The sequence below is a fragment of the Panthera leo genome, chromosome D2, assembly GCF_018350215.1.
Source record: "Panthera leo isolate Ple1 chromosome D2, P.leo_Ple1_pat1.1, whole genome shotgun sequence".
Taxonomy (NCBI): Eukaryota; Metazoa; Chordata; class Mammalia; order Carnivora; family Felidae; genus Panthera; species Panthera leo.
In genome coordinates, this window is record NC_056689.1 from 48,555,026 (window position 1) to 48,577,842 (window position 22,817).

At 47.3% G+C, this 22,817-nt stretch overlaps 1 long non-coding RNA gene across 1 annotated transcript; it reads right to left on the bottom strand.

Moving 5' to 3' along the window:
• Positions 1-1,911: 1,911 nt before the first annotated feature.
• Positions 1,912-7,195, bottom strand: LOC122202566. The gene is made up of 4 exons (XR_006194734.1): positions 7,028-7,195; positions 5,467-5,782; positions 4,239-4,500; positions 1,912-2,298 (listed from the first exon to the last, which is right to left on the bottom strand). It is a non-coding gene; the product is annotated as an uncharacterized LOC122202566 (long non-coding RNA).
• Between the last annotated feature and the right edge of the window lie 15,622 nt (positions 7,196-22,817).

Consider the following 22,817-nt stretch of genomic DNA (forward strand, 5'->3'; position numbering starts at 1 on the left):
GGAAGCAATTGATCAAATGTGTCTGCACTGAGGAATAAGTGAATGATGTTGGGTTCTGAGCCCTCTGGGACAGGTATTTCTTAACGGACACGGCTGGAGTCAGGGGGGGATGTTCGGCATTTTGAGGAGACAGGCGGCTCGAGGGTCTTCTCCCTCACGCCCATGGGGAAAGCCTCTTCTGGAGAAGGAATAATTGAAGGCAAAACTTATTTTATGATGCTCGCCCCGCCAGAGCCCTGAAGAACGGGTGAGTCCCTGTTCTCTCCCTTCTGCCTCTAGCTCCCACTAAATCAAGAGGTTTTTGAGTGCGGGGCAGGCCTGACCTGTCAGTTCAGCGTGGCCAGTAAATCTCACGGTTTCACAGAAGTAGCCCTGAGTGGGGAGGCTGCCGGCTCCAACCTGCTCTCCTTCCTAAAAAGGAGAGGGAGATACACCAAAGGGCTGGGGGAGCACCTGGGTGCCCCCATCCTGGGCTCTGCTGCTATGGATGAGCCCACCTCTTAGGCAGGCTGAGTCCAGAGTTGTCTCTGAGTGCAAACTCAGTCACATCACCCTTGCTTAAAGTGTTCGTTTCAGTGACGACTCATTATTTTCACGATGGAACCCAAATGCTTTATCCTTCCAAGTCTGGTTGTCTCACCACAGGACCCCTCTGACTCACCTCCCAGCAACCTTTGCTGCACACACAGTGCTCTTGTCCCACCCGACACCGACTGCTGTCGCTGTGCCTCCCTGCCTCCCCATGTTCTTTTCAAGGAGCCTCTTGGTACCCTAGGAACCGGGCCGGGTCTCACTCACTCTGGCTCCTGCAGCTGTGTGTGGGCTCCCAGCACCTCCCAGGGGCTCGGGGGCAGTGCCTCCCCCTGGCTAGTGCCAAGCATTTCTGTCATCTCAACAGGTTTCCCTGTGACACCAGGACCTAGGTCCTGCTCAGTGCCCATGAATACGTCACCTGAAAGTACAGGGGAGCCAACGTCCCATGGAGCAAACGTGAGCGGTGGGAGATCGCAGTTTGATAATTCGTTGTCCCTCTTTATCCTGTACCTTTCAGTGGACCTTGGCTCCACAGAACGCTCCTCTGAGAATGGGACCCACACAATGGAGCCATAGGTTGCACGTAGCTGTGGCCACACTGATGCAGTGGCCTTGCTCTCATATGTTCTCTCTCCTTCCATGCTCTGCTCACTCCCGCTGCCTAGGATGGCACTTCTGTATCAGTGTGCTAAGCTTGCTGGAACAAAGCACCACACCCCAGGGAGCCTTAAACAACAGAAATGTATTTCTCCCAGTGCTGGAGGCTGAAAGTCTGAGATCCAGGCGTCTGTAGAGTTGGATCTCTCTGACACCTCTCGCCCTGGGTTGTAGACGGCCATCTACTTCCCGTGTCCCCCCGTGGTCTTCCCTCTGTATCTGTGTTCTTATCTCTTCTTAGAGATAAGCCATCTTAGATTAGAGCCCGTTTTACCTAAATCACCTCTATAAAGACCCTATCTGCAAATATAGTCCTATTCAGAGGTACTAGGACTTCAACATACAAATCTGGGGGGAATACGATTCAGTCCATTATAACTCCCTAACACAGTGACAGCCCGTGAGTCCTCTGCTTTCTGAGACACTAAGACTGAGACCTTGTCAGTTTGCTCGGCAAAACTATAAAATCTTGGAGGCGAGGAATGAGGACCCACCTTCGTATTTGTATCCTTCGTGCATGAGGCAGAACACGGGGTAGGTATGGAATAAAAACGTCTAGGACTGATGCTGGTGTCATGTGACATAATTCCCAAATGCCCAAAGTTTGCCCCCTCATGGATGTCTTCTTTAGGAATGGATTGATTCCCATGTGTGTATGTGTTTTGCCCTTGATAAATTCCAATATAGGAGAGTGTTTATTACTTTTTAAAAAGCTGTCCTGTGTTTATTCAGTTTATTGCAATCACACCCTGAGAAACAGGTGTCTAAAAGCTAACAGATGGGGAAGTTGAGTGCGGAGAGAAAGACTTGTCCAAATCGTACCCAACAGAAGTGGCCAGCATGGCCAACTTGGGCTCCGGTGTTCACCAAACCCCTTTCCCAGCTGAGATTCTGAGTTTGCTGAGTGCCTTTGGCTCAGGCCTAGATGTCAACCCTTGTGCCGTGCATTCTAGTCCACAGTACTGCCCGATTAGTCACCATAGAAAAACCAAGAACAGGAAGCCAGGCCTCTGGAACCTTGAGCCCTCCAAAGCAGCTACCTTGCCAAGATACCTGCAGCTGACAGTGTTGTAATTTATTGTAACTCGTGGAGCCATTGCTGGGCAGCTGAAGCAGACATTTCAAATAGACCACAGATGAACACCCATACAAAGGTTTGCATGCCATCATGAAAACCTAGTGACCAGCTTCCTCCTCCTCCTCCTCATCATTGTCATCATCCCCAGCCATGCCACACACACACATGTGCACTTACCTGCACATGTATGCATACACACACACACATGCACATCCACATACACACATGTGCATGCATACACATCTCTGAGATCCTCCCAGACCAATCTGAACTCACGACCTTTACCCATGGCCCTCAGTTTGAACCGCACTGAGCTCCTAGGACTATCCTTGGCCCTCCCCTCTTGGATACTTAGCGGAGTCAGTCTGAGAGCATTTTCTCTGGGGCATGCTGTTGATAATCACCTCTGGCCCCAAACACTGCAACCTAGAGGCCAGACAACAAAAACAAAGCAAGTCAAACATTCTCCGACAAATGGCTTTATCGCTAATACTTCCTAAATGAAATAACAAACATGAGCAGGGGCTTGAACATTAATTTGGCACTTCTGACAGAAAAGACAGAATGAGAAATGGTCAAAAATAGCTGATAACACTTGCAGTCCTCATAATGAAACAGAAGATGGTTAGATCTGAGAGAGCTGTTTCAATCACCCCCAAAGATCTTTTCATCCCATAGATTACCCAACTGATTGATCGATTTGCCTGTCTGTCTGCCCAGGGGGATTGTTTGAGTCATAACCTGTCAGTTTCACTCTAAAGCAGAACCTACAGCAGCCACATGTATTGGGACATTTAACAGGAAATGTTTTCCCTTCATATTTTCTTGCTTTTAAGGGAAGATGCCCAAGATAAGGCAGCGAGGGGCCAGATGAGTAAGGACCAAGGCAACCGGGCTTCGGTCTCACTGAAGCAGAGAGGGGAAGCAAGCACTGGAAGGAAGAACCACTGAAACTTGCTTGGTTTTATGACCCTGAGCACACCTGCCACTCTGTTCCCCTTCCCATTAAAGTCCCCTTTCCCAAGCTCACAGACATGGTCTTCGGTGGTCCTGGGACGATGGGCATAATTTGCACTAGGCCAGCCCCTCGTTCCCACGCTGTGGGGGAAGGGTCCCTGAGCTGGCTTTGAATGATGAAAGCCTCGAAGCAGCCTGCTCCTGGCCCCCTTGCTTGGGAGGGGTCACGCAGGCAGGCTGGGCTTTGAAAATGCAGGGGGCTGTCTGCCTCTAGAAGGTGGATCCAGCGACGAGGGAGACAAGCCAGCTCAAAGGATCTCCCTAAACCCACACGGGCGAGTTTCCTCCTGAGGCCTCTTAAAACTCAGGCTACGAAAAGACGGTGGTGGTCTGACTGCTGTTGCAATCTGAGGGCGAACATTTATCACACTGAAGGGCCAGCGAGGCTATTGTTTTGATCTCCTGTTTACATAGCCCTGGCCTCTGCGGCGTTCCGAGGAATCCATGTCCCATGCAGCCTGGGGACCCCCCCGGGGGCCGGGCACCACCGCCTTGTGTCGGTTCCGCCACATGTGTTTTTGCAGCTTTGGCCGCCTCCGCTCACAGGACGCAGTGGTCCTGGCTGGCTCTTGCTGGGTAGCAAGTGCACTTGCTGGTAGAGTGGGCCCCTCACATCTGTGCCCTGCAGGGAGCCAGTGCTGCTCCACTATTCTAAACAGTACTCAGGGGGTGGGGTTTCTTTCCCTCTTTCACACGTCAAAGATGTAGAACCACTCTGTCTCCCCACATGGACCAAACCGAAGATACATCATAAAATCGCAGCCGAGTGTGATTGACTGGCAAGTCCTAGGCACAGCCCTAAATGTTTTGCATGCGGCATCTCAATAAATCCCGTTTTTACAAACAAGGAACCAGAAAACCCCTGAGGTCACCCAAGGGCCAGCTAGTGGTGGTATCTAGGTTATCTGATTGGGATTCCAAACCCTTCCTCTTAACTACCCTGTTATTCTACCTTTGAAACTGTCATCTCCAGCTCCTGTGGGGACCACTTTCCCGGACTTCACATCCCGCATGCTCCATTTCATTCGTTCAGAGAGGCCAGCGCGGGCTGCAAAGTTCTACATGTGTGGGGCCTCGGAGACAAAGCTCCAGTGTCTTTCCTGCGGCCACAGGGCTTAGCTGGTCTCCCGTTGTGGGAACATCCAGACCTGCAGACAGGCTTAGTATTTCCTCCTTCAGATGGCGTCCTGCCCTAAGCCCAGTGCTCAGAACCCCTGCAATCAAAAGCAGATGTGCTATCATGGAATTCGAAGCTCTGGGGTTGGATGTGACCTTTACGATCACATCAAGTTCATCCCCGAGGGCCCTGCTCCAGGCTGTTCTGTGAAACCTCCCCCACCTATTCACCCAGACAAGTTTTAAGTATCTGGATTACAGACGTTTCTACTCCAGTCCAAAAACGAGGAAATGCTCCTATTCCCTTAAGTGTCTGATCACTTACCATCTTCAACCTGATTTCTATGTCTCTTTGAACTTTAATATCCCCTCTGCACCATGGAAGTCTATGTATTTAGGAACACCAGCAAAGGTGAACCCTGGTGGAGTTTGAAAAGAGTCAATATTTCTTTGAAGCCCACGAGTCCTTTTTGTAGGCACCCACTTGTTCCTGAAAAATATAATGAAACTTGCCTTCTACTTATCATCTTTGTCAACAGCAAACATTTATTTAGCACCTGCTACATATTCATTAAAGCTGACACTGGATAGAGAGGGTGATAACAAATAAACAAATGTATGTTAAAAATATCTTGCATGGTGGGGCGCCTGGGTGGCTCAGTTGGTTAAGCATCTGACTCTTGATTTCGGCTCAGGTCATGATCTTAGGGTTTGTGGGATCGAGCCCCGTGTCAGGCTCTGCACTATCAACGCGGAGCCTGCTTGGGATTCTCTCTCTCCTTCTCTCTCTCTGCCTCTCCCCCACTCATGCGTGCACACGCTCTGTCTCTCTCAAAATAAAGAAATAAACTTTAAAAAATATATCACGCATGGCCTCAAGGGAGCACATGAGAGACAGATAAACTCAAACATCCTTAGCACTCATATGATACAAAACCCAAATAGGAAGAGCTGTGACAGAAGCAAGGGTTTCTACCCAGGCACAGTGGAAATGCTTCAAGAATAAAGCGGCCTTTGACATTACAACCAAAGATAGGTGAGACTCTCACAAATAGAAAAATCACCTGTGGAGGATGCTTTCCAAACTAGGAAAGGACACAGTACATGGTGGCCCGGAGAATCAAGAACATTCTGCCGTAACCAGGAATTAGAAGGGGATGGCCGAGATCTGGGGGGAGAGCATGGGGGTAGATGATGAGGCAGTTGGGTCACGTTCAGACTCTGGAAGTTCTTGTGGTTCAAGAACTTGGATATTCATCCATTGTTTTCACCCTCCAGATTGGCGGTCTGTCCCTCATGTCGAAGCCATGGGAAGAAATGGCTGGGTCGCCTTGGCAGCAAGGTGGATGCCACGGCTTCTTTTCTTGGCCACTTGTTCCTCTAAGTGAAGAAAGAAGCCCCTCTTAAGCATGCCATTCCATCTGATCACCTGTGCCTCCTTGAAGGCCAGTTAAGATGTGGCCCTCCCCAACTCGCTGTCCCCTCCCTTCCCACCAGGGCCGATGAGTCTTCTTTTGCTGTGTCCTCACAGACACCGTATATGCCTTCTACTCAGGCATTCAATCCATCTATCAAGATGATTTATGGACCCATCTGTCCTCTTCACTTAAGTGAGAACTTGTCAAGAGAAGGATGGTTTCTTACTCTTCACACCTCACAAGGTCACTTAGGACAGTGTTAGAGAGATTCATTTATTCAGAGTCCCCTAGTGAGTACACAGGAAGCACACAACGTTTCTATGTGGGCAGCAGACGAGAGACCAGGTGAGTGAAGAGTATGCCATTTTCTGTCTCCAATGGAGCCTCAAGGCCATAAAAGTGAGAAACTGCTGGAATCCAAGGGGACAAATAAGTAACATGATAAGACTATTATAGTAATGGGGCTCTGGTCCTCTTCCCATGGGTTCTTCCAGTGGAGACGGGCTCTGAAAGTACATCTGACCACTCTTTCCCAAACCAGATAAACATGTAAAGAATGCCTGGAAATTCAGCTTCAATTCTGCCTCAGTGGCCTTGCGTGGATTGCAAACATTCATTAGGTATTCTCTAGGGAAAAGACATTCAGGTGGCTGCCACAAAGGGTGGGAGGTGAATTAATCGGGCTCAGATGAGATAAAGTTTCAAAATCTCTAGAAGCACAGATAGAACCCTAGTGAGTTCCAAGGAGGAAGAGATTGCCTCCAGCTTGGGAGAACGAGTCGGGGCCTAATCTATGGCAGAATTTGCTTGTATACTTCTAAACCGTCGTCCTCTTATGCCATGACATTAGTCTACGAGGTGGGAAATGACTCTGTAGAACCAGAGAAAATTAATCTCAAATCAAGGTGGTAGAATTGACAGGCACAAGTGAAAACTGGCATTAGGTACTGCTTTAAACATTCACAAACTCTTAAACATGGTTTCTTAATCTCTATGTTATTAACATTCTGGTCTGGTTGATTCTTTGTTGTGAGCCTTAAATACTGTGGGGCGTTTAAGAGTATCCCTGGCCCCTTCCCAAGAAATGTCAGTAACACCCCCAGCCCAGTTGTAATAACCAAAACAAAAATTGCCAAATGTCCCTGGGACACCAAGTCACCATTGGTTGAGAAGCACTTCCTTAAGCCTAGTCAGATAGCGTGCCCACCTCTCCAGATGCCTTCCGTTCCCGTCAGATGCTACCACACGCCTTCATCTCCTATCCACCCTGGCTCGTACCATAACCAAGCACAACAGATGCTGTTCCCATTTTCTCTCAGATGTCTTCCCTCTTGGTCATCACCAACAGGGTGGCTCTTTGCTCACTCAGCTCTCAGTTCCCGTGGACAACCTCCATGTGCATTCTGATGTCACCAGCCCACTCGGAGGTCACCACTCATGTCATTTGCCTTCTGGGCTCACTCCCCTGGCATGACACTCATTTGAAGGGGCCCTTCCTCATCTGGATGCTTTCCCCATTGATTCTTGGTGTAGCCCACGTTCTGAATCCTTAGAGAGAAATGCATCCCAGGTCTCAACTTCTGTCATCTATAAAATAGCAATTAGAAAGATCTGGTTAAATTTCCATCAAGGTGCTACTGAGCTCTAAAGGCTGCGAGGGAGGAGAGAAGGCAAGAGTGTTGTCGCCAGACCAGATCACCCCTGCCAGGCTGCTCTTTGCAACCGAGCTCCCTGGGAAGAGGAGTTCTGGGTGGTCCTTTCACACGGAGAGGAGTCCTTAAACTCAGTCTGCTATTTTGGGGGCACCCGACGGCTCCACACATCTGTTAGGTGCTTAGACCTGCACACCAACATATAAAGGCAACAGTTGGTAGAAATCTACATATTTTCACAGAAATCCTGGTGAAGCCCCCAGCTGGTTTGCATACATCATTGGTTTGCTCTATCAAGCCTCCCAAACAAGGAGAAGCCATGCCTTCCTGTCATACTTTGACATTTCAATGGGGCATGGAGACTGAAAAGCCCTCAGTGTGTTTGCCAAGGACAGAGATTTATTTCAGAGAACTTAAGGGGCCATGAAGAGAACACTCAATAACCCTTAACAATTCCACACAGTGTGAGATGAAGTCTGTGGAGCTCTTAGAATCCAGTCACTCGTGCTTGCTCAGCTGAAATGTGTTCAGCACCGTGAGTGCCAACAATAACAAAGAATGTGTCATCTTCTTAAAAATTCTTTCTCTTCTCCCTTCGTCCAGGTGGACAGCTACCAGGAGTCACAGACCTCATTCTCTGAAGCTGCAACGGCTACTTCTGGGAGCCTCGGTGTTTCCAACTGCACCCACAATGGAGGAAAAAGGTACGCCAAGAAGGAGGAATGAGATGGGCCACATTTGGTGTCAGGTGGTCCGGGCTGGTCCTGGAGTGAGGAGACTAGCAGTCAAAGGTCAGTCTATAAGCAAGTGGTGCCATGAGGGTCTCAGTTACCTGGTTCAAGGCCCTTGTTGCAAATGCTCCTTACGCTCTTCAAACCTCAGTTTCGTCATCTGGAAAGTGGGGGTGATGCTACTGTTACTAATAATCCTGACATTATACAGCTGTGTGACAATTGAGCGGGACACTACATGTGTGATGTGTTTACAACTCCAGAAATACTAGCGTTTGTGTATTTAGTACGCGCATAGCATTTTAGGTGGATGATACCCCCAAACTTTCTGATAGCATTTGTGTTATTGTTCGGGGCCAAGGCGCAGCATTCTCCAAGGAGGAAAAGCAGATCTGAGAAGCCACCAGGCATACGGTCGTTCTGGGCCTGGGGACTCATCCCAAGTGGGCTTCTCCCACACAGAGGGCAAAATCTCCAGCTGGTTCCACCAGAGCACATAAACCCTTTCTCCTCTCCTCTTACTCTTGGTTTGAGTCATCACGAAATGAAAAGAGAATAGAAACTATCCCTGTTTATTGTTGCAAGTTGGGAGTTGTAATGACCCCGTTCGAGAGTGGAAATTGAACCAGATTCCACTTACCAGACCAGACCCAGATACTACTGGAATTTTTGTTTCCCTCACCCTGAGCTGGGAAAATTGCCTGAATAGTGTGTCCCTATGTGTCTTTATCTACAAAGTGGAATTTAAAGTCTTGGCCATTTTTATTAGAAAACTGGGGAATTTGTTTGGAGGGGCATGCCCCAAGTCCTGGACTCGAATGTTATGTTAACTTTATGTTAATGCTTTATGTTAACTTCTTTACTACATTGGGGCAAGACCCCAGAAATAAAGTCCTCTCTCTCTCTTTCTCAGTATCTTTCTCTGTCTCTATCTTTAAATCTCTCTCTCTCTCTCTCTTTCCCTGGCATAGTTCTGGAACTGTACCCTCTTTGTATGAATTTACCGACTGACACTAAATTAGCAATTTTTTAAGCATTCAGACAACTATAGAGACAGCAAAAGTTCTAGAGATACATTGGTAGTTAGAGTCAGAATTGATGAAATCAACTGTGGCAGTTTGCCTGAGAGGACACAAATGCTTCCTTGTGTGCATGATATTAACATTAGGAAGGAAGGCAGTGTTTCATCTGACCCATGCAGATGCGAGGAGAAATGGAGGAAATTCAAAGCAAACAAAGCAAAGCAATCAGGTGCTGGGATGACAAAGAGAAGCATTTCCAAACTCCTGCTCTGCAGAGGCTAGTCACAAGCAGTGCCCAGGGGTGTCGATGGATTGGATGTCGATGGTGACTGCTAGGCATGGAGTCTGCTGGAGAAAGTTGGGGAGGGAAGGAGGTCATGGAAGGCTGTCAATTCCATTGACTGGAGGCTAAAATCTAAGAATGAGCTGCTAGAAAGACGGAGCTCACCGTGATACACATTTGAGTAGCATTTGATGAGACCATAGAGGCAAGGCTACTCCAGTCTCATTGCTGATCAGAAGAATATCAGAATCACTGCTGACCAGAAGAAGGGACTGTTCTCTCTCCCTTAACATCAGAGCCTATCAGGCTGAGGCACCAAAACATTCCCTTTCTTGCCCCCTCCTTGCAGCTGGATGGAGACATCTGGAATCCAGGGCTTTGGGAGAGTTGAAGTTATTCTATACTTGGAGGAGGGATAGAGGTCCAGCATAACCCCAGGCTTCCAGCTAGACCTTTCCTGAGCTAAAATATCAGAACAGAAAGGTTCCTGCAGTGTCCCTAACCTCACAACAGATTTCATTTAAAATAATAATAAAAATAATAATAATAATATATAAAAGCAACAGGATCTCGGGAGAATATTACAAGGATGTGATCCAGTAACAAAAAGGTTGAAAATCATAGAACCTTGAAAATCAAGAGGCAATGAGTGACACGGATGCTCCTACGTTTCACCATCTTCCTTTTTAAGTAAGAAGTCCCCAAACCACACATTAAAATAAATGTATCAGGGATAAAAACATGGCTTAGAAAATCAACGGCATCAGATGCATTATGTTGGGATATGTCATAAGATCAGCAGCAGTTCAGGGGCATGTAAGCAACCAGAGCCTCAGGAAATGTTCTGTGTTTGCTCGAGGAATGTTGTTAAGGGTTATATCATACAGTCACCTCTAACAGGGTCAATGAGAAATATTTCTCTTAAGCCTCAGCACCAGGAATAGCTATGATTGTCCCGAGTCACCGACTTGAGTTTCCTTTATGTGCACTCTGACACATAAATGATTATGTTACCATCGTTCCACTTGTTGCTAGGAAACTTAGAGCCAAATATGTGGCCTATCTCTGGCTGGGTTACAGGATCTCCTGGAATGCATTTTACCTGCCAATATAACTTTTGGGTCTCTCTATTTTCCCTATTCATGCTATCCCTTTGCTAGTTTCTTAACTAATATTTTTAGATATGGCCATATTATATTTTTAGCTGTCACCTTAAATCCTTTTAGGACTGAGGATGTCAAGAAATAGATAGTTGAATAAGTAAATACAAGTAATGGGGGACCAACAAACAAAGGGGGACCCAAGAATGCACCAGTTCGATGAGTCAGATGGTCCAGGATATCTTTAGCAATACTGGTCAGCTCACCATGACCACTGTGACCCATTCCGGACACAATGTTTTACGACTAATGACTGGCGACTTCAAACACATCAGAAGAAGAAAAGATAGAAGTGTCTGGAAATTTTGAGACCAAAGAAATGTGGTTAATCTGGAAAAGTAAAAACTTGGGAGAATATTCTAGAAGCCTGGGGATTCTTGAAGAAACATCACATGGAAAAAAAGAATGTACTCATTCTATTTCAATTCGGGCACCAGAACTAGAACCAGTGATTGGCAGCCAAAGACTGGGGCAGATTTGAAATCAATGTAAAGAGAAGTTCTGACCAGGAGGACTATGAAACAAAGGCATCACTGTGCTGTGCTGGGGAGCAGAGGGCCATGAGCAAGCAAAGCCTGCATTGTAAAGAAGGGACTTCTACAAGTAGCTGTTCTCAAGGTTGTCTTTCCAATGAGGGAGTCCAGATGCCATCGCTCTTCCAACTCACTGACTCTGAGCGAATTGCTTTCCTTCCTGGGTCTCATCGTGCCCATGCCAAACGGCAAGTTGGTGACCCTGAAGTCTTGACATGCTAGGTATCCCTTATTCACAGATAACTGCCTGGTATTGGCTACACCCTTTTCCAAAGGAAAAGTTCACCAGATTCATTAAGTAAAACGCCATTGTGAGAGCCAGACCTTTCTGTGTCAGGATGACTGATAAGTGCTTGATCAGCCAGTTGTGCAGGCTGCTGTTCAGCCCTGTCCCCTCCACTCCACCAGGAGACGGAAGAAAAACACAGCCCTCCATGCCACATTGCGGGCCAAGGCAAGGTTCATTGGGAATTGCAGCGGGACTAACCTGGTGTGGGATGGACCAGGGGAATTAACGAAAACAAACGGAGGACAGACTCACTCGGGCAGCACACGGATGAAGAAACCAAGAGGAAATGAAGTCAGAGAAGGTTCCTGCATGTTTATTTCAGAGTTGACAGAGCATAGGCCCAGTCCGACAGAGTTTCTGATTTATGAAGTATTTTTATTATATTACCTATTTTATATTGTATCAGAGGCTCTGCTCTTTGAGCCAGACAAATCAACAGCCACCCCACAAGAGCCTTTGGTCTAGATAGAAGAATATAAACTCTTACAACCTTCCTGCTCTGGACCGAGATTTCTGCCAAAAGTTGATCTGGGTTTTTGGACTTCTGGAGCTGGCCTCCGCGTATTGGGAAAGTGAGGTTCACACAGAATATAAATGTTTCTGTTCCGTACATTGTCAAAAGGCGAAGGGTTTAAGGTTTGTTTGACAAAAACCAACAAAAACACTGTTGCCTGCTGCTACAGAAAATGTGTGTTTCCTATTTTGTCTGTGCAGTGGCTAAATCGCTCTACTTTGGCATAGCCAGATCCACAGTGGACAAGATTTTATCCGCCGGGGCAATCCCAAGGCTCCCGCCCTTCCTGGGGACTTGCAGCCTGACAGAGGCGTCGGGGAGTACAGGTCTGCCTCCTGTCCTTCACGTGTGTTTTCTTTTTTCAAAGAAGCAATTCTTCCACTTGAGCAGATGCCAGTTCCAACGGAGAGCTCGCCTGGGGCTTTTCTGGCTCCAAATAGCTGAACTGAGTCATTGTTAGCAGTGAATTAGTAAGGTTTTATGCTAAACATGTGTTACTAACTCGAAGCATGCCCCCCCCCTCACCCCCCGGCTCAGTGTACCTGGAATATTTCTGCGAGCTCTCTCCACCGGGGCACCTCGTGTGGGGTGGCGCCCGGGACCCTGGGAGCAGGGGCCGGGTACAGATGGAGTGGCTCTCCCTGCAGCTCTCCTCACAGGGACGTATGTGGGCACACACTCTTTGCTCTTCAGCCTCATCTAGTAAATTCCTATTTATCCTCCATGACCAGATTAAAAGCTCAAAGTCAGAACGCTTACAGGGTTCTGTGAAGTTACGCCTTTAATGGGGTGAGTGTATGTCCATATGTACTTATGGCCCAGGACCAAAGCATTTCCCCAGCACAGTGCCGGCCCTGAAACTGTCCCCAGGAAAAGCTTGCCGAATGACGAAGGACAGAAGGAGCAAGTGAATAAACAAAACATAACTGATACCACCGCGGGACGAGCAGCAGCTCATGCTCCGGCGAAGACACTGAGCGATCTAACCAACCCCCGCTTCCTGTCGTGGTGAGGCTTGCCCTCGATTTTATGCCAGAACCTTGAATGAATGCTCCTGCTGCATGAGAACTTACAGTGGCGGCATCAGCCCTGGGAAGAAGACGAAAGCATTAGATTCCTCCGAGGCTGCTGATGAGCTAGAGACGCAGGGTCCAAAGGCACTTTCCCTACCCCTCAGTCAAATGCAGTCTGGCTCTACTGAATCCCCGTCTTGTTTTCAAACTGTGGTAACATACACATGGCACGAGGTTTAACATCTTAACCATCTTTAAAGGTACAGGTCAGCGGTGATGAGTGCATTCCCAGACTTGTACCGCCATCACCCCTACCCATCTCCAGGCCTCCTTCCATCTCCCAAAACCAAAACTCTGGTCTCCTTAAACACTAGCTGCCCATGCCCCCCAGCCCCTGGCAACCACCATTTCATTTTCTGTCTCCGTGATCTTCACTACTCTAAGTACCTCTTGTAAGTAAAATCACACAGTATTTGTCCTTGTGCAACTGGCTTATTTCACTCGGCCTAAGGTTCTCAAAGTTCACCCGTGTTGTAGCAACTCCCCCCACCCCCGACCTTTCTGTGCAGGATGGAGACAGTGCCTCCCTCTCCCGGCTGACCCTCTCCTCCAGCATCCTGTCTCAAACTGGAAGGAAGCCTGACTGGCTTTTTTGGATGGCTGAATGGTTCCTCATTATGCTGTGAGCTAAACGATGCTTATAAAAATGGGATTTTACTGTATAACCACGGAAAATACAAGCTTAAGCAAATAGGCACTTTCCCCATTCATGTTAGAAGGTCAAGTTGGTTAAGAGAGAAAAGGCTGGGCAGATCAGCTGGTGGCCCAATTAGAAAGCTCAGAGACTTCCAAGCCCATGTTTTCACTCTCCCAAATGAGGAAAAGCAGGAGCTAAAGCTGTGTGTAGCCCGAGGGTCTGGGAACAATGCACGGGCCATCTGGACCTGCCTCTAATGGAAGACCAGGCATTTTAGTCCCTGAAGCCCCAGGACTGAGGACATGCACAGAGGAAATGTATGTTTCCACAGTCTCCAGGCACCACGGTGGCCCAGCCAGCCATTTGGGGGCCCAGCTGGGAATGACTGCAGATGGTGGGTGAGACCAGAAGCCTCCCAATCACATTCCTGAGTATGCCTTCTCTTCTCTCTTGTCTGCCTTGGGGGAGCCCTTTGTTTTCTCCTAGCCGAGGGCAGTAAAAACTCCCCAGAGCCTTCACACCTCTACTCTGCTGTGGCCTATGAGCTGGGGACCAACGGCAGTCTCACTAAGGGCCGAGCACAGATGGACGAGCTGGTAGAGAAAAGCCCACCCAGCCCCAACCTCTTCCAGGCTCCAAGTGGCCAGTCCAGCCACCCTTGGATCTCTGAGTTATCACGACATTCACACCCCAGGGCAGATGACAGTGAGCTGGGGGACTCGGCAGGTGCTGGTGCAATGGCCTGAGCCAGCTCGGTCCTTGAGTGGCTCACAGGGGAGATGTAACTGAACACAGGCCTCCGAGATCCAGGACCCCGTTTTCCACCTGGGTTTGAGCTTGGACTGAGATGCTGCAAGGAGCAAATGCCAGGCGGAGAGGGGAGGCCCCGGAATCTCTCAGCCCACATCTGTCTGACTGTCTCTCCGTTCTTGCTCTCCTCAACCAAATCCACAAATTAAATCATGCTGAACTAATATCCCTAATATCCAAAAAAATCCATCACCGAAAGCTCAGTTCTTGCTTGAAAATCGTTGCCCCAAGGGAGTGGGTGTGTTTAAGAGGACTTCATAAATTATCTAAAAGGAAATCAGAATCGTTCTAATTCCTAGCAAAGCCCCGCACAGACAGCGGGACCCGTATGATCTCACACCGTGTGCGCGTGTGTGCACCCATGGAAGTTTCACCCCGGCCCCAGTCCAGCTGGTCAGCATTTCAAGGAGAAACCTGACCCTCCCCATGGCCATTCCCTTTCCCTCCTCCCCACGCTGAAATTTTCGCTGGCCAAATTTGCAGGATCTTTTTTTTTTCTATGCTTGTTTTCTTGATAAACAGTCCGTGCGCAGTGTTTGAGTTTTTTAATAGTTTCATTGCTTCACAGTTGCTGGGAAAACAATGCCATGCGGGAAACCTGAAAAATGAATCTGGAAATAATTGAGGAGGGAATAAGGAGTTGGTTTTATTCTTACTCCTTGAATTCCAGGAAAATGGGGACATGATACAGTCCTGTGCAGAGTGAGCACCTGGCAGCCGGCCCGGGGCACAATGGACTTGTCATAGGGTCACCAGCTCCCTTGGTGGGATGGACGGCGGGAGGTAGCAGCCACCCAGGCCCTGTGAAGCACGGAGCCACAGACAACCAGCAGGATGAGCACAAGCTGTCCTTCTTCTGCCCAGCATAAGGGTTCAAACTAGGCTCTGGGCGGAAGGTCCAAACTGAAGGCCATGTTTTTATTAGAGGATTTGCTAAATTACCAGAGACTGCTTTGCTCCCCTTTCCAGAGTGGATTCTGGGACTGGGGAGGGAAAGTCACACTTCGAAGTCCTAGGACACACTGGGGAGGACCAGGGTCTGAGAGGCAGGTGGCTGGGCTTAGGCTCTGCCTCTGTCCCTTACCAGACGTGGCGCTGGGCGCCGAGGTCCCACTGCTTGACCCAGTTCCGTCACTGGACAACAAGAGGAACAATGTGTGTCCTTGGGAGCATCCGGGCAGTCGTAGAGAAAACATATTTGAACAGTGAAGACTTAGAACTGAACAGCTGGACGGACGAGGTACTGAGTCAAGCGGGAGCAATGACCCCACATGCCCAGGGGCTCCCCGAGGTTGAGGCCTCCCGACAAAGCGGACACACTCTGAATTGTGGGGAGCAAACAGCTCACGGACATGGGCCCAAACGTGCTTTCCTCGGCTACACCAGAGTCCCCCAAATGTGGACACTCCTTGCCATTGGCCTGTGTTTTGTTTCATGCACATTTCCTTCATTTACATCGCTGAAGACCCATCGGGTGCTTAAGGAAGAGGCTGGGATGCACAGAATTCGGCCAAAGTCATCCCCCAGTGCAGAGAGCACAATTAGAGCAGGGCCAAGGCTGAAGAGAAGCCCTTTGAGCTGTGTGACAGGAGCCATCTCGCAGGTACTCCAACAGGGGAGATAGGAATAACACAGCCCTGCACGGGCCCACGCAGGGCTGAGCGGCAAGGGGGATGGGTGGCATTGAATACGTTGAATATGTGCCCAACCGCGGTCCTCCAGTCCCCAAAGCTCCGTCGCTGAAACTTCTCTGCACCCCTACACTGATGCTCAGTTTTGGAATGTGTCCTCTTATCTTCATGGGTCTGACAGGAGGAAGGAGAGACTACTGAAAACCAGGGCATTTTAAGTGGCCTACTCAGGCCAACGACTAAGCTTTTCCTCCGTCTCCCTCTAGAAGATTCTATATCTCCAGGGTTGTCTAATGGATCCAGTTTGTTTAAGTTTTGTCCCCACACCCAGGATGTTGTGGGGATGATTACAGAGTCTCAGCGCGAGGGGCTCGTTAGAGAAGGGACGGAGTCTGTCTTACCCGCTGCTGCTCATTCAGGGCCCAGCACAGCTTCGGACACAGCACCGAAGCTTGGTATCCCTGCTTCAGCACGTGCAGTGGGTGAGGAGGCTTCCCTGCAGGATCTGAGAACCTCAACTCTGGAAGGGCTGGGCCCAGGCAGACTCATAGCCTTGGCAGATTGGCTTCTGTTTCTGTGCCAAGGGGCATCCGGGTTAAGACCTGCTGTAAAAATGCTCTTTTACCCACATTCACTTCGGCTGCTTATGTAGCGATACGGGGCTTATTTCTGCGGATTAAACAAAGGATCCGGAACACCCACCCCTGAGTCTCAGGGGTTTCGCGTGGTGATGGGTAAGGGTTCAAAACCTTCGATCCAGAGTAGGGAAAGACATGTATGTTGGACGCTTGCCGCTCCTATGTGCTCCAACTTGACATTCCCCAAATTCTGTGAATGCAGTATTAGAATGTCTATTTTACAGATGTGTGATGGAGATTCAGAAAACTTGGTAACTGGACCTGCCTAGCACTCGATGCAAGATTGGAGGCTCTCTGCCTTTGCCTGCAATTGGGATGTCACGATTTTCCAAATCCCATTTCCGGAAGAAGTATTCAACGTGCATTTCATGAACACGTCCGCACAAACACAGCCCAGGAATGGTCCCGCCAGCCAAAAAGCAATAGTGCACCCTACTATCGTGACATTTCTATGGGACTATACTAGAAATCAGAAGGTACGCAGTCGGCTCCTCTCTCTGAATTTCTGTTTCTGTGACCTTAGGAGAGTGCCTTCATCTCTTGGCACCTCAGTTACCTCACTTTTCATCTGATGTGTGTCTTTCTCCCCAATACTCCCACCTGAAAATCAGGGAGCTGGGGTCCCAGAAGTGAAGCCATTGTCCAGGCATACGTACGGTCATATTTTGAGTCCTGGCCTGACCAAGTGCACATCTATGCTCCCATCCATACACCAATGTCCATTTATTCCTCAATAAGGAGGCTGGTGTCACCATTTGGAAAGGGCCAGCATGCAGAATTCCAGAGAGAACAAACTCACCTTATGTTTCCCTTCTCAAAAATTATAGCTTACTCTTAAAATAACGATTAATGTTCCCTTTACCCCTGTATGCTTCGAATCTCATCACCTGCTCTCAGAACCATTAGAACCATATCTTTGCGATGGCCATGGACATGACAAGGAAACAGAATTTCCAAGGAAATACCTTGTGTGCCTAACCTAGTAGGTAGGCAGACAGGGGCTCCACAAAGGTTGGGATCAGATAGGACCTGCCATCTCTTCCACCCGTGGCAGTCTATGATTCAATGACTGAGAGTCACCAGTAAAGTTGGATACATTCCCAATGACAACAGAATTTTACCAGTTGGGTCCCAGTGTACATGAAGTACATAGATGCACCTACATCTGTCGTTGAAACTTCATAAAGGGCCCAAACATGAAGCAGGGTCCAAGCAATGCACTTGGGCTCCAAGTGGATTTGCTTCCGGCCTGTTGGCTCTTTGAGGTTTTGCTTTGCTTTAGAAAGAACAAGAAAATGTTATTCTAATATCTCTCAGGACAATACAATCACATAACAGCTCTAGGCTCTGTTGGTTACCTTGGCAAGTTTCTGATATTTCCTTTGGCATCTCCATTACTGAATTAGGAATGGACAAACTGAGATCCACATTTGGATCAATCTACATTTGGTTCAATGAAGGTATGGGAGAGCTGAGAGGAATCCGTCCAGGTGGTGCAATAAACGAAAAAAGCTTTGAACGAAGCAGTCAAATGCTCTACCCCTGAGCTATACCCCCTGATAAGCCTTGAACTAAGCATACAATCTCTTCCAATAAAATCCTACTTTGAACTGCTTTAAGTGATCAATGGGTTGAGTTGATTTTTATTTTTCCTAATGTGTGTTCATCATTTGCACTTACCCTTAAATGAAATTTCTTGTTATAGTTTTTAACCTTTTATCTATGTATGACTTCTTAGAGTTTTTACAGATTTGGAGAAGATTTTAAGAGATTTTGTCTGTTGTACTTGACCACAACTCTTTCTTTTAATTTTAATTTTGTTAGTGTTCATGGGACAGAAGCTTCAAAAGTCCTTCCATCCTGAAATCTTTTTAAAGATATAATTTCTTTATAGTTTTTTATATTGCTTTAATCCTTGGGAAAGCCTCATTCCTAGAGTTGTCAAACAAATTGTATTTTGTAACTTAATTTTATTTTTTATTATTTTATCCAAATTGACTTTATTTTACTGCATGATATGAAATATGAATCTAAATTATTTCTTTTCCGTATTGTAACCACTTACCCCCAACTCCTTTTTTTAAAAATGTACATTCTTGGGGTGCCTGGGTGGCTCAGTCGGTTGAGCATCTGACTTCGGCTCAGATCATGATCTCGTGGTTCATGAGTTCAAGCCCTGCGTCGGGCTCTGTGCTGACAGCTCAGAGCCTGGAGCCTACTTCAGATTCTGCGTGTGCCTCTCTCTCTGCTCTCCCCCCACTCATACTCTGTCTGTCTCTCAAAAGTAAATAAACATAAAAAAAAGTTTAAAAATGATGTACATTCTTCATTGTTTATGACAGTTATTCCTTCTATTAAATTCGTATAGAAAGAAAGTTAGCATTTTGGATTCCTTGCCTGTTCTTCTGGTTCACATTATATTTTTTAAAAATATATTCTAATATCACATAAGTTTGGTCAAACATTCTTGTATCATATTAGCTTCAGAATATCATTTGAAATCCTCACAAATTTACTTCCCATACTACTTACAGTATGATTTTATTAACTTTAAACAATACACCATTATCTTTCCCTTAGTTAATCTGAATACATATTTATGTTCAAGGATATTTATAATAGTGTTATTTTTTTAATTGTTTTAATGTTTTATTTTATTTTTGAGAGAGAGAGACCGAGCATGAGTGGGGCAGGACAGAGAGAGAGAGAGGGAGACACAGAATCCAAAAGAGGCTCCAGGCTCCGAGCCGTCAGCACGGAGCCCGACGCGGGGCTCGAACCCACAAACTATGAGATCGTGACCTGAGCCGAAGCTGGAGGCTTAACCGACTGAGCCCCCCAGGCGCCCCTACAATAGTGTTATTTTTAACATGAGATTCAATTTACCTAAATTTCAAAGAGTAGCATGACAAATCATATTCTAAATTATTAAGCATCATAGCACCATTAAAATATTATCAAGTAAAATGAAATAGCATGGACACCGTTCTTATTGTAAGCTTAAGTAAAAATGACAGAATACATTGTTCTTTGTATACAATGATCCCAATTATAAAATAATGCGTTTATACCCATACGTTCATTGAACAGTTCTTTAGAGGGCTGAGGTTACAGCGGTTGACAAAGCACACACTAACTGCTGCCCTCGTGGGACACCCTCACGGGATTCCCCAGTGTGCTGAGAGCCAGCATTGCGCCGAAGCTGGTTCAAACCACTTTGCAAGAGCAAATTGTGAAAGACTCAGGAATTTGCAAGCCGGTTGTTAAACACAGCCATCCTCCCAATGGGCCGGAGTGTGGGCACTTACACCTCTGACAGACAGTGCACACGCCGGTCCCCAACCCACCCTGCCTTGCGGAGACATTTACTGTTACTTTTACCCATTTACCAGAACCCCACGGGTGGGGGAGGGGTCAATTGACAAGTCAACGTAAGTCAAAGATTTAAGTCATAAATCAGATAGTAATCGGTACTAAAGAGAAAAATTAAAGCTGGGAAGTGGGATAAGGGGAGTTCAGGGTTGGAGGAGGTGTGGCATTTTGGATAAAGTCACCAGGGAAGAGCTCACTGAGAAGGTGACATTTAAGAAAAGGGGCTGAGAAAGGGAGGCCTGGATCTTGTGGGCAAAAGGCTCCAAAACAGAGCTTCAAGATTGGCCAAGGTACGCATGCCCGTTTTCCAAGCAGACAGAGACGCGCAGAGTGGGGGGAAATTTTGTCTCCTCCGCCGCGAAGCAGAAGGTTCTTCTGGACTGACTGGTGCCAGCTTGAGTGAGAATTGGGGGTTTAAATCAAATGGTCTGTGGTTCGGAGATTATAAGAATGTGGAGCGAAACCAAGAAACTACGGCAGAGGTTTAGCAGGGGAACTGCCTCCACATGGGGGGTCTGCCTCTCTGTGTGGATTTCCTATCATCCCTGGAGACCGAGGCACCAGGTTTGAGCAGCAGACCGTGAACCCCCTCTGCGAATCAGTGGGAGGGGTAGAGAGGGTGAGGAAGAATTTTCAGTCATTCAAAGCCTGGGAAGATTTCAGTTCGTCACTGAGGAATTTCTAGACACTTCAGTAAGAGTTGGAGCAGGCAAGGGGTTCCCTCAGCTTGTTTCTAGATTCACAATAATGCCGACAAATCCAGCACTCCATACTCCCCCCTCATCACAGCTCTATCCAAGCAAGTGGGGGGGGGGGGGGGGGGAGGGGTGACCGTGACCAAAAAAATGATGTGCAAAGCACAGTTTTTCACTCTTCCTTTTTGACTTTAGACAAGGAAATCCATGGCCAATCAAGTTCTGGGTGACAGGAACCTGGGAAAGATATATGAAAACATTAAGAGAGCCAAGTGTCCAAATATGTAGTTATCAGGAATGCACACAAGGCAATGCTCTCAAATATTAAACACACATAACAAAAACAGAAACTCCCAGAGGACAGTGTGTCCTGGCAGGTTTGGAAGGGCATCCGCCCGTGTTCCTCCTCGTTCTACCTGCTCAGCTAATCCGTACCGCTGTATCTGCACAGGACTATTCTAGATCAACCCCTCTTGACTCGTTGACTTAATCCTTTTGTTTTGTGGTCTAGTTGCCCCTTTTGTTCTTGCTTTTCTGATGGTTGATGGGGTCTCTGGTTTTCTCCTGGCTTCCCTAGAGAGCTCTCGATGTCCCCTGGTGGTAGGGCCTGGAGACTTTTCAGGTGGCCCTTGTGAACCACTCTCCCGCTCCTGTGCTGCAGCCCCTCAGGGCATGGAAGTTATTCCCAAACGTTCAGCTGTGGTTCAGTCTCAGAAATGTGCTTGTTTCTCAAGATGCACTGCGTTGCTTTTCCTTTAAGTTGCAAAATACTTTCTTGGGACCGAGGGTTCCGTGCTGTGCTTTGAGCTTATTTTGTTTGTTTCTCAAAATTGTTGTTCTTAGGTTTTCTTCTTCTTCTTCTTCTTCTTCTTCTTCTTCTTCTTCTTCTTCTTCTTCTTCTTCTTCTCCTTCTTCTTCTTCTTCTTCTTCTTCTTCTTCTTCTTCTTCTTCTTTTCAGTGTTTTTCATGTTGTCTCCTGGACCTTTGACATCTGACTTCTTGCTTCGTGTGGGTTTCTCATGCGTGGTGCCAGGAAAGATAAGAGCTATCATGAAACGATTCTCTGAGTATTAATCTTTGTGGCATTTCACTTTATAATATTGGGTGAAGCATTTTAAATTAAAATGAAATGATAAATGTAGAGTGACTCACAGCAGGCACTCAGCACACATTTGCAGGATGTGAGAGTGGCTTTTTTTTTTAATGCTTATTTATTTTGAGAGAGAGAGAGAGTGCATGTAAGTGAGGGAGGGGCAGAGAGAGAGAAGGAGAGAGAGAAAATCCCAAGCAGGCTCTGTGCTGACAGTGCAGAGTCTGACACGGGGCTCGAGCTCACGAACTGTGAGATCATGACCTGAGCCGAGATTGAGAGTTGGGTGCTTAACCAACTGAGGCACCCAGGTGTCCCTGGGAGAGTGGTTTGTTTCAAGATGAGTTTAAGATTTTGGCCTGTAATAGCCCCGCGGCCGTCCAAAGCATGCCTCACCTCCGGGCCACTTGCCTAGCTCAGCCAGTGAAGGGGAGTTCCTGTCAGAGGCAGAGAAGCAGTCTTTGCTCCTCATGAAAGCCCTTACACTCCTCACTGAGCCAGGAAGAAACCATAAAAGTATCAATGTCCATAGCAACACTATCATAAAGGATCAGTAATATACGGTCCTTGAGAGAGTCCATAACATCTCAGCCACAAAATTGAGTTAATATTTCTCCGAGTAGGTCAACTTCTTTTTTTTTTAATTTTTTTTATTCTCTTCTGCCAGGTGAAGCATTTATGGTCTTACTCTTCATGGAGCATTACCACTGAGATCTGCATTTCAGGATTTTACTTCCAAGGAAAAGAATGATAAACATCCCAAGGTGAAAAGATCTGGCTGCATTTTATAAATTTGCATAATGGTCCATTTCCAGAAGCTGGTAGGTTGATTACCCAAAAAACCCACCAAGGGAAAAAGTGCATTTG